This window comes from Mirounga angustirostris, unplaced genomic scaffold, assembly GCF_029215605.1.
Source record: "Mirounga angustirostris isolate CCGP_5_RB_7025 unplaced genomic scaffold, mMirAng1.0.hap1 SCAF_10, whole genome shotgun sequence".
Taxonomy (NCBI): Eukaryota; Metazoa; Chordata; class Mammalia; order Carnivora; family Phocidae; genus Mirounga; species Mirounga angustirostris.
In genome coordinates this window covers 107,211,034-107,221,117 of record NW_026991718.1, presented here as the reverse complement: position 1 = coordinate 107,221,117, position 10,084 = coordinate 107,211,034, and the positions used below count along the sequence as shown (strand labels likewise).

General features: G+C 40.9%; 1 protein-coding gene across 3 annotated transcripts in view; it reads left to right on the top strand.

The window, feature by feature from the left end:
* Nucleotides 1-597: 597 nt before the first annotated feature.
* Nucleotides 598-10,084, top strand: part of SHLD1 (shieldin complex subunit 1) — an 88,955-nt gene continuing 79,468 nt past the window's right edge. The window contains exon 1 of one of the 3 annotated variants that reach the window (XM_064572848.1): nucleotides 598-918. The gene's annotated coding sequence lies outside the window, so the exon portion shown is untranslated. Of the gene's footprint in view, nucleotides 919-9,050; nucleotides 9,250-10,084 lie in introns of those variants that run through there. The other 2 variants (XM_064572845.1, XM_045885415.3) reach the window with 2 other exon arrangements.

The window sequence follows — 10,084 nt, the reverse complement described above, 5'->3', positions numbered from 1 at the left end:
TTTCTGGTGCTCAGGGGATGGTAGGTTCTGTGCTAAGAGAAAGAATGTGAATGGAGTGAGTTCCTTTTGCAGAGGGGACAAGGTATTCCTGTTTAGGACCTTGAGAGCCTTAATCAGAGCAGAATACGGACTCATTCTCCATGGAAAGGATTAGAAAATCTATGATGACAATATCATATAAAAGCAAAAACAAAAACAAAAACAAGCCAATCTTCTGGGGTTCAGGGGTCCAGCTTGGAAAGATACGTTTGCATCTAGGCACTGCCAGAGCCCAGCTCTGTGTGTCTATGGGGCCTCAAAGCAGGAGAGAGAATATGCCAGTGAGTCACCAAGTCTGGCTATGCTGGAAAACTGCTATTCCCAGGTAGGGAGGGAGGTGACTTCGCAGGAAACCCAGCCAAAGTTTGAGGTATTTGTGCAGTTGGAAAATACATGACCAGCCTGACCTTATTTATGTGGGACATACTGACCTGGGAAAGACTAGAGCTCTTGGAATCCTAGGGCTGGTTCAAAGCTGGGAACAGTAACTCTGATTCCTCTTAGAATAATCAAATTCTTTGCAGTTTACTTTAACATCTTTTTGTGTCTCTCTCCTGGGCAGACCCCTCCCACCTCCTGACTTGAGGACTGATGGACCTTCTAAGCATTACTTCCAGTGAATCAACTTTGAACTTGGGCAGTGGAAAGCTGATGTGAAGATATTTTCATTCTGCAGGAGGACGCTAATCATTCAAAGGAATGAATTTCTAATGGTGGAACTTCAAGTACCTAGTGTGACCAAAGATGTTTTGGGACAGGATGTTCTAACTTGTGCTCTTCAAATGATGGACTACGTAACCTCTCCTACCTTGCCCTTTTGAGAGGTTGGCTCTGCCTTTTGGAACTTCAGAAACATCTGACTCATTGTCTTTCTCGAAGGTGAGTGGATTTCGGTTCACTCCAAGGACTTACTGTTAATGGGTATTTAGAACTCAATATTATCAGTAAAAAACAGTAGGTCAGTGCTTTTCCCATCACTTTGATAGCAAAGGGAGAGCATGTTTCACACGCTGCCTTCAGGTACTGAGGGGAGGTGGATTTTATTACCTCCTCTTTATAGAAAAGGAACATGAGGAACCCCAGGAGCTGAAACTGCTGACTCTTGGAGTGTCCCCAGACATGATGTGAGCACTCTGCCTCTCTAACGAGTCTGTCTGGCTATCCACAACAAAGGATGTAGCCAGTTTAAGATAATAAGCCCAAGGAAGGGAGATGTCTTCACATTTTTATTTTCTACATCAATCGGTTTGGAGCATCTGAGCTTTGTAATTACACATTTCTCCTTGTCTATGCTCGTTTGCTAGTGATGTTTCCCTCTCTTGGCCTTTAAATGAGCCAGTTTAGCAATAAGGCACCCTGACATGGGGTTTTTATAGCACACAACAGGGATATTTCTAAAGCATACAAAGGATTTAGGTCACAGATATCTAGCAGAAGGTTGTGTCTGCTCTATTTTAATAATGTTTTTAAAGAAAATAATTTATGAGTTCAGTGTGCTCTGGGTCATTTTTTTAAATTAAAATTTAAATCCTTTTATAAATTATAAATTATTTTTAAATTATGTTCAGAAGCTAGGAATAGTACCACTGATTCCTTTAAGGATAATCATATTCTTTGCAGTTTATATATTTTAATAATATTTAATCTTAGCCAGCCATTTACGAGCTCTGTCACAGGTTACCTGCATTCTCTGTGTCTCTGTTTCCTCATCTGTGAAACAGACATAAAAATAGTACCTTACTCACAGCTTTGTTCTGAAGATTACATGAACACATCTGTGTCATTAATGCCCTTAGGACAGTCTAGAGTGCTCTACCAAACTTAGCTATCGTTAGCATATTATAACTGTTTGAATTACAAAAGTAATATGTACTTGTTGTAAAAAAAAAAATCCAAACAATGTAGAGGTTTATAAAGTAAAAAATGATAGTGTCCACTCTTCACCCAGCCCCATCCAGTCCTACTTTCTAGAGATAGCCACTGTATATTGACCACAATTTTTCTATGCACATTCATGCAACCACCTTAGAACTTTCCTTGCCCTATCTAACAACTAATCGTGGACATCCTCCCCAAGCAGGTCCCCTGGAGCCCCCTCTTTACACAAGATGGGCATTAGCTCCTTATCTGATTTGTCTGTGGCTCCAGAATGTGTTTAAGGCAGCTTTTCACATTTTTGTGCAGTCAAATCCTTGCTCTTTTCCTTACGCCTCCTGGGGTATGTACAATGCGTAGGAAGACCTTCTCTGGGACCAGCACTTAGAAATACACTTACCAGGACTGGAAAACAAAGACTTGCACAGTTCAAGAGAACTTTTGGAACATACATTAAACTTTGTGATTCATTAGTGTGAGGGTATTTTACTTTTTACTGGAGAGGTTCAAAGACTGAAATGCTTTTAGGTGTTGAGGGGAAATGCTACCTTCAGCTAAAGACAAGAAATGCAGGAGTAAAGACACCCCACAATCTGCACAGGCCTCTTCATGGCACCCACAGGCTTTTTATAGGTCATGGTGTGGAGTGAGTCGGGGGTAGAAGTCCATAATTTGGTGTTCGATGAAGTTGAACCTGCGCTTTAACCAGCACGGAGTGTAAGAAGCTGGCTTTACCTTCAATGACCTCATTTCAGAAGGTCATTGTCAAAGATCATGAGAGCAAAATTGTGTGGAGCCTCAAAATTACCAACAAAGCCAGCTGAAGGCAGTAGTTCTTGGCATGTTCCATCTAGTCCTCTGCATACTTGCTCACGTCTGGGCATTGAGATACTACCTTTGAGAACATCACTCAAAGGTATTTGCCAAAAAGACAAGTGGATGTTTAAAAAGAAAAAAATTGAGTGATTGCTATATCTTCGACAGTGAGGTATTTCTATAAACATCTTACTACTCATGCTTTTTCCTACTCCTCTTTTTTCTCAGTAGACGCATGCTGTGTCTATACAAAGTCAGCACAACTAGATAATTAAATAATCTTTTATATTTGACTTACAGAGTGCCAAATAATTGGATCAATTAAAAAAGAAGGCCTATTTTGAGGCCTTATTGATACTAATATATATATTCAACAAACATGTATTTAACGTCCACTATGTAAAAATAATGTCGTTCGGAGTTGTAAGATTTTTGAAGATAAAAAGATAGTCTCATAATCTAGTTATTTATATTCTTTAATATTTTCTAGACCTTTCAGGGAATAATTTAGAAGAACACCAAGCAATTAGGAGCAGAATATTTTATATTTTATGGTAAGGACAATTCTCTGTGTGGTCTATCGTGTTAATCGGTATGCTCCTCAGACATACTATTTTTAAAGGCACTGTGTAGCAGTCAGCCACCAGGATGGCCTCTGATGATCCTTGCCTTTGGCATAGTCTTCAAACCCTTGTATAGTCCTCTCCCGCAATGAATCAAGCCCTAACTGACCAAAAGAATACAATAGAGGGGATAGCGTGTGACTTGGCAGGCTAGGTCTTTAAAGATATGGCAGCTTCCATCTTGGTCTCATGGATTGCTTACTCTAGGGGAAGGACTAGAATTCAGGCTAATGGGCAAAACCCAGCCTGCTGATTGTTTGGTATGCCTGTGAACTAAGATTGGTTTTCCTATTTTTAAAATTTTTTTTTTTTTAAAGAAGAAGAATATGTAACAGAGACTGGAGGTGGCCCACAGGCTTAAAATATTGACTATCTGGTCCTTGACAGAAAGAGTTTGCTGTCCCTGCTCTGAGCAATGCAGCACCTTGCTGTAAGGACACGTATATGGAGTGTCCTGGGCCTCAGACAGTCCTATGGAAAGGCCAGTATGGAGAGGAGCTGAGGCCTCCCACCCAGAGTCAACACAAGCTTGCTAGTCATGAGGGAACCGGCAGGAAGGTAGAGTCTTCAACTCCAGTTAAGCCTTCAGAAGATTGCAGCCTTACCTGCCATCAGCCGGTGTCCTCATGAGAGACGCTGAGCCAGAACCATCTAGCTAAAACAATAGCTGAAGCACAGCCATAAGAGATAATAAATGACAATTGTTATTTGAAACCTCAAAGTTTTGGGGTAATCTATTATGCAGCCATCATAAATGGCATGTTACATATTGTTTAAAGTCCCCAAGTAAAATGCTCATTCACTTCCTTCAATAATTCTTGGAGGTGGACAGAACATAAACACACAAAAATCTTCATCACCATATTGTATCTGATGATTTCTAAGCTTTGCAGTAACTACTAAGACCTCAGACATCACATCCCAATAAATGTATAAGAATCAAATCATTTTGGGGCACCTGGGTGGTTGAGTTGGCTGAGTGCCTGACTCTTGATTTCAGCTCAGGTCGTGATCTCAGGGTCTTGGGATCAAGCCCCACATCAGGCTCTGTGCTCAGCGGGGAGTCTGCTTGAGGATTCTCTCTGCCCCTCTCCCTCTGTCCTTCCCCCCATGTGCTCTCTCTCAAATAAATAAATACATCTTTAAAAAAAAAGAATCAAATTATTTCTTTATTATTCATAAGCATCATCAATTTTTAAATCTACAGCCTCTACAAGCTGCATTTGTTTTCTGCTGACGTAATACTTTCGTTATACCTGGCATTCTTCAAATCATTAATTTGGGAGGAAAGTGAATTTAGAATTGCTGGCCATCAGTCTGTCAATTACTCCATCAAGCAGTTGTTGTTGTTGTTTTTTTTTAAGTAGTCCTGGAAGGCATTTATTGTTCCCTTTGTACAGATAAGAAAATTAAGGCTCATAGAGAGTAAGTGACTACAACCACATAATTGGTTAATGAGAGAGCTAAGATTGAAGCCCAGCCTCCTGACTCTAAGCTAAGGGCACATGTTTCTTCACCTCTGAGTGTACGTAGTCCAGAGTGGCTCTGGATTATAGCTCAGATGCGTCTGTCCCTATCATGAAGTTATATGTCATTTGTTAAGCCCTCACTGGTGTGGGGTGCCAGGAAATGGATGCTTTGTCCTAGTGTCATGGAATGTCCATCCAGCAATATTTTTAAAGTCTTTACCATTGTGCTAGTACTGACCTTAGAAATTAAGGTCCAAGCTTATGTTCATTATAAATATACACTGTCCAAGTGCTGGGTATCCACTGGCAAATAAAACCCACACCCTCACTTTCGTGGATCTTCCAGTCTAGTCTGGGGCCTTACAGTCTATCTGATATTTTTTTTTTCTTGGTTACCAACTTACTGCTTAATTATGGTTTTTTAATATTGTATGAATGAAAAGCAATAAGATGCCTTGAGACTCATCAGTTACTTAACCCTTGAACTTTTGTAAGGTTTTCTTTCTTTTTTTTTTAAAGCTAAATCCCCAGATGGGTGAGTAATTAATTAGATCAAGGTTCAGAATGACAAAGACAGATAAAGTAACTGCAAACAACATCATCCCACTTTGAAAGTGCTATTTTGGTCTTTCACCTAAAGTGACTTCTTTCTGCTGAAAGATATTTGGCAGCAGCTAGCCTAGCGGATGGCAGAAAAATCAACCATGAGCTATAAAGGTTTCATAAGATTGTGACATGGCCCCATTTTTACAGCCATTGTATAATCAATGGCAAAACAGCAGGGGAACAAAAGTAGTTTATACCTTACTTTTGGAATGCAATAAAATCTCTATTTTGCTGTTTCTAGATTTAAAGTCCCTATTTTGTTTTGATGATGACTTCAATTAGTTTTCATCTCTTGTGCCGATTGAAAGTGGTAAGAAAGGATGGTCAGAGGCATGCTATGTGGCAAAGAAAAGTCACGTGAGACTTCAGAAATTTGCTCCAGGAAGTCCATGAGAAAGATAAAACCTCTCATGGAAAGGCCACAGGAGAGTACATAAGTAGTTTATAAGCAAACAAACTTGCTTTTCAAGGAAAGGGTGACAATGACAAAAGGTTTCAAGGTTTGTTTCACTGATTAACAGGTCAGGAAGAAGTTTTGTTGTTTTTTTTAAAGATTTTATTTATTTATTTATTTATTTATTTATTTATTTATTTATTTGAGAGAGAGAACACATGTGAGGGCAAGCAGGAAGAGGGGCAGAGGGAGAGGGAGAGAGAGACTCTCAAGCAGACTCCCACACCCCCATAGCCCCCCCTGCCAACACAGAGTCCTATACCCAGCTCAATCCCATGACCCTGAGATCATGACCTGAGCTGAAATCAAGAGCCAGCCGCTTAACCGACTGAGCCACGCAGGGGCCCAAAGAAGTTGTGTTTTTGAGACTTCTTGGATGGTTGAGTTGGATGGCAGTGGGGGATGGGGGACACTGGGAAGAGACTTATCCATTCATGCATATAAAAATGCTGGCTCTGTCGGAAGAGCATGCAACTCCTGATCTCGGGGTTTTGAGTACAAACCCCACATTGGGAGTAGAGATTACATAATTAAATAAACCTTTTCAAAACTAAAAAAAAAATTTTTAAAAACGCTTTCTGAGCACTTACTTTTGTGTGTGAGTCAATGGGCTGGGTTCTGGACTACAAGTAAGTATGAGATAGACATGGTCCTTGTCCTCAAAGGAGTTACAGTTAGTGGGAGGAACACAAAGGGCAAAGGAAGTTAATCAGGGTAAATGGAGGAACGTGGGGATTCCTGGAAGGACAACTACCTCGAATTTGAAAAGTCAGAGGTTTCCTGGAAGAATTCCTTAAAGCTGACATCTGAAGGATGAGAAAGACCAAAGAAGAGTGTCCCTAAGGAAGGGAATCGTATAGGTAAAAAACTCAGAGGCAAAAGAGAGCAAGCATGGTGTGTTTAAGGAAAAGAAAGTAATGGTGGAGGGTTGGGGACAGTGATGAGAGATAAGGCATAGGGGTCCTCTAAGTCTAGTTAAGAAGTTTGAGATTTAGGGGCGCCTGGGTGGCTCAGTTGGTTAAGCGACTGCCTTCGGCTCAGGTCATGATCCTGGAGTCCCTGGATCGAGTCCCGCATCGGGCTCCCTGCTTGGCAGGGAGTCTGCTTCTCCCTCTGACCCTCCCCCCTCTCATGTGCTCTCTCTCATTCTCTCTCTCTCAAATAAATAAATAAAATCTTTAAAAAAAAAAAAAAGAAGTTTGAGATTTAGCCTGAGGGTTAGGAAGGGGTATGTTCAGTCTTCATTAAAAAACAAAACAAGGGGCGCCTGGGTTGCTCAGTTGGTTAAGCGACTGCCTTCGGCTCAGGTCATGATCCTGGAGTCCCTGGATGGAGCCCTGCATCGGGCTCCCTGCTCGGCAGGGAGTCTGCTTCTCCCTCTGACCCTCCCCCCTCTCATGTGCTCTCTCTCTCTCTCATTCTTTCTCTCAAATAAAATCTAAAAAACAAAACAAAACAAAACAAAAAAACAACTGGCTGCCAGAGAGTTGGAAGCTGTTGTCACCCAGGTGGCAGCTAATGGTTAGCTGTACCCAGAAAGTTGCTGTGAGGATGGAGAGAATGAAGAAATAGTCAAGATATCTTAAAGAGAAAGAATCAGCAGGAGAGGATTTGATTATGGATGGGTACAGGACAAGCTGACAAAGGGGTAGGAAAAGTTTCTGGCTTTGGCAACTGAATAGTCCAGCTCAACTGAGACAGGAGACACTGGGGTAGGAGTAATTTGATTGAGAGGTGGGGGAAGGTTGAGTTAAAGGTGGCTGGAGGATACATTGATTTGACTCACAGGAGACTAAGCTTAGTGGTTTGGGAATCATCTGCATAAATGGGAGAAGAGAAGGTTCAAGACAGACTCCTGAGAAAGGCCCACAATGAAGAGAAAGAAACGCTTGTAAAGGAGATTTAGATGGATTTTTTGAGAGAAGAAAGAAAAATCAGAAGAAGGTAGTATCAGGGAAATCCCAGGACAAGAGTTTTCCAGGGGGAGGGAGTGATCAACAGTGTTCAGTGCCATTGAAAACCAGGTAGAAGCATCAGACAAACTCCAACTGAAGGACATTCTACAAAATAACTGACATTTAAAAATGTCAACACCAAGAAATACAAAGATTGAGAAATGGAGATTAAAGGAGACAAAACAAAACAAAACAAAACCATGAAAACTGAGAATGCGATGCATGATCTGGGATTTTCTTTTGCTCTATCTTCTATCATTTTTAATGCTTATATAATAATCCAGATAATTAAGTTCATTCAATTATATTTGAGTTAGTCATTTTATGAAACAAACAGGAAAGTAATTTAGTATTATTCCAGGCTTTGTCACAATCTATGTTACTTTATTTTATTTATTTATTTATTTTTAAGATTTTTAAAATTTATTTGACAGAGAGAGAGAGCACACAAGCAGGGGGAGCAGTAGAGGGAGAGGGAGAAGCAGGCTCCCCGCTGAGCAGGGAGCCCCATGCGGGGCTCTATTCTAGGACCCTGGGATCACAAACCCAGCAGAAGGCACGTGCTTAACTATCTGAGCCACCCAGGTGCCCCTCTATGTTACTTTAGAAGAATGTTTTTGTGAGATTCATTACACCAAAAAAGGTGAAAAGTGAATCTATACACTTTGATTACCAACGCTGGAAGAGAAAATGAAATTTACAGTTGCTGTTTTACGTTTGTCTGAATATGTTTTTACTTCTGATTTTATCTTTAAATTTGCCTTCAAATTTGGCATATGGTTGACCAAACCTCAGCTAGCATTATTTAAAATATTCATCGCAAGTGAAGGACTCCCTAATTTATGGGGTACTATCCTAAGATAGGCATCTGTAGGAGGATGTGAATGTAAAGGACTCTTTCAAGAAGATGCCGAAATGGGACGATAACCTTCAGTGTCCTTTCGGTGGTCCTGCAATTCCAGCAGCTGTGTACAGCTAAGTTACATGCAACATACTAAAATATTTTCATTGTCTTTGATAATTTCTCTCTACTCTTTATGTTTTTTAAAACGTAGACATTTAAATTTTTTTAATTTAAATGTTTTTTCCTGTTCCCTTTCGCGTCCACCAAGAGCATTTATCAATAAGCCTTTAGAAATTGCCCAAACTGTCAAGTGCGCAGAACTTCACGGGCTGGGAGAATGCCCTCAGTCAAGATGGCTGCGGCTACACTCCACTGCCCTTGTTTGCCCTCAGCAAAGGTGGCTCCAGTGACTTCCTTTCAAACCGGCTTTTCCCACAACAAATATGGCGCCTCCGCTTCCGGATTTCGGTGCGCTCCTCTCGCGGGTCGGTGAGTGTAATGGGGACTTTGCAATTTTTCTCCATCAGTTGTCTCCGTGGACTGAGGAGTGACCTGGAATTAGGAGCAGGTAGGGGGTCTGGGCAACGCATCAGATCGTTCTCTCATAATTGGGAAATTACGGCGGCTTCTCCTGGCGCGCTTCCAATTTCCCCGTCCCACCGCCTCCTTCTCCCCAACAACACAGGGCCTCCGCAGCCACCTCTTTGGGGAAATGCCCTAAATTTGCAGGCAGTGTGACCGGATGCTCTTCCGTTCCTCTTCTCCTTTTTTAAAAATCAGCTTTTTATTTTTATATAATTATTTATTTTAAAAAACAGCTTTTTAAAGATATAATTAACAGTCCATAAAATTCACCTGTTTAAAATGTGAAATTCACTGGCTTTTCATATATTCCCGGGATCGTGCAGCCATCGCCACAATCTAACTTTAGAACATTTTCATCACCCTAAAGAAATACCCTGTACCCATTAGCGGTCTCCATTCACCATGACCTTTCAGTCTTAGGCTAATACTAGTCTACTGTCTATAGATTTGCCAGTTTGGAATTCGATATAAACTGAATCATACAACATGTGGCTAAAAGATAAGGCATATTTAAAATTCTAAGTTAATTCGCGCAAGAAGCGATTCGAATTGGGCAGTATCCAATGCAGCAGTTAATAAGGAGTTCTGAGGAGCTGAACAAAATGAAAGACTTAAAGGCAGAAGGGAGGAGAAACAAGGAAGTAATACCAGGCCAAGGAAGCAGGTTGGTTATTGCAACGTTACATCTCTTTAGGGGATGGCAAGGATCTACCTGGCAGATTACCTAACTAGTGCTGATCAGGCGATTCCTGATTGGTTGTGGATTTAGACAAGTGACATCATTTTGGATCTGTTGTCTTGTTTTTTAACACTAGCTT